Source organism: Brassica oleracea, chromosome C3 (assembly GCF_000695525.1).
Source record: "Brassica oleracea var. oleracea cultivar TO1000 chromosome C3, BOL, whole genome shotgun sequence".
Lineage (NCBI taxonomy): Eukaryota > Viridiplantae > Streptophyta > Magnoliopsida > Brassicales > Brassicaceae > Brassica > Brassica oleracea.
The window spans coordinates 62,266,466-62,268,888 of record NC_027750.1 but is presented as its reverse complement, the minus strand read 5'-3'; positions in this window follow the sequence as shown (position 1 = coordinate 62,268,888).

Sequence of the window (2,423 nt, the reverse complement as noted above, 5' to 3'; positions counted from 1 at the left end):
AAGCGTATTACAATCATGTATGGTTATGGCATCCAAGGGAGAGTGTTATAAATCAAGTGATGAATGTCCATAACCGGTCCGGTCCATAGCCGACCCAAACCCTAGAAGAAAGAGACATAGCTGAAACCCTAGAGAAAGGAGAGAGAGGCGGCCGCATGCCTTAGAGGAGAGAGAGAGGCGGCCACAAGCTTTAGAGAAAAGGAAACTCTATTTCATTTTCCTTATATATGTAATCTTTTCATTTATGTATTTAGTAGTTATCCTAAATCTAGTTGGATTAGGATTTATACTCTTTCCTTTTATCTCTATCTTGTAACCCTTATATAAGGGATGTCTTATTCATTAATAAAATACACAGAACTATTCAGTGTTCAATCTTCTAATTACAACACTATGTTATCGTTCCACTGCATTTTTCTCTTTAATGTTTCTATGGTACATTAGTTAGTCAATTAAACTATATAGTCAGACAATTAAAAACATTTTTAGTAAATAAATACCTCTTTGCCATTTGATGATTCTCCTTGTTGTGCCATACCTAGAAGAAGATACACCATTAATAGTTAAATTTACGTAACTTAATATTATAAATAGATAGCTATATAATTAGATTCTTATATACTGTTATTCTAATTTTACAATAATGCATATATTTATGCCGTAACTATATTTAGAATAAAAATTAATTGTCTATGTAGACACATATTTTCATATATATGTATATACACACATATATATAACTATATATTTTATATAATAAACTTGTACATATAATATATACAGAAACCGTGCATAGAAAACAGTAAGTTGAGCCCAAATGAATGAAAAAGTTGGCGACAAAAAAAAAGTAACATATGTTTACATAATTTTTAAAATAAATTTTAATATTGAGGGAGAACCAAAACATGCCGGAGAAAGAAAAAAAATCTAACTATCACCAAAAACATGCATACATATTATGTTTTGACTAAGATGTCATCACTACAAAAAAAACATATTTTTTACGAGGGCAATATTCCTTGTTAATTCGTCGTAAAAGAGGTGTTACGACGAATTAACATTGAAAACCGTTTCGTTGTTAAACGTCCGTCGTAAGGGAGGTTTCGTCGTAAAGACGTGGTAACGTTTACGAGGAAAGTTTTCCTCGTAAAACGGAAGGAAACATTTCGTCGTCAACGAGTCGTAATACTTCGTTGTAAAGTACTCGTATTATTTCAATGTAAACTCCATGTAATCTTTACGAGGATTTTACAACGCTGCCCATGTAAGCTCCACGTAAACCTTACGACAATGTTACGAGGATTTCGTTGTAAAATCCATGTAAAGTTTACAACGAATTTAAATCGTTTCTTGCCATTTAATATTAAATTAAAATTAAAATATTATTTAATATTCTAAATTTTAAAAAATTTAAATATAAAATGAAATATGAAAATCAAAATATATATTTAAAAACTATTCAAAAGTCATAACATAATATTTAAATTTATAATACAAAAGGAAACAAATAAAAAAACTACTACAAATTATCAAAGTAGTCGGTGGCGGTGCTCGGTTGAGAACGGTCTGGATCGGCATCTTCGGGATTCCGTATTGGCATCGCGAGAGCTGCTCGCCTCTAAGTTAATGCTCTCTGCATAGTCGGGTTTCCCACCGCCATCACGTCCAGCAGATCTTCAAGAGAGTCTAAGTGATCCTACTGGCTATCCATCCGAGCTCTCAAATGAGAGTTCTCTTCATCCCGTCTCGACGCGTATGACGTTGCCTTAGCAACTTTGTTAATAGAACCTATGCCCACTATCCGTCCGTTCTTTCTAGGAGCCACCTATAAAAAGATATTAATATAGTTAAAATTTATTAAATAGTTAAATTTATTTAAATAAAATTATAAAGTTTTATCTCTTCAAAGATCCTGTCGACCTCTTCGGTTGTCAGTTTGACGGGTAATCCATCAGGAGACTGCTGGGTTAATTGCGTCTCCCGCTCTTCAACCCGAGAAGCCACTGCGTTGAAGAGTTTCTCGGATGCCGGATCCACAAAAATTCCGTCTGATGTGGCGTGAGTCATCTTGAATAGATCAGACAGAGATGGTAAAACGCCCGTCTTCTCATACTACAAAAAAAATTAAATATTAAAATTAAAATTAATTAAGGAATTCAAAATAAATATTAGAAACAAACTTACAGCTTCTAGACGGATTCCGGCGTGAGGCTTTTGTCCGGTTCTGTGAACCATGGGCAAATGACCATCTTTTTCCTTCGTTCTTCGGGAAGCGGAGCACGAGTTCGCCTTACGGATCGAAGAGGGTAGCTTCCAAAAGGCGATGAGATCATCCCATACATCTTTCGTGAGCTCGGTGGGCTTTCCCTCATAACTGTAGATCTCCCACTTGTCCTTCCAATCGGAGACAGTGTTGCAAAGGC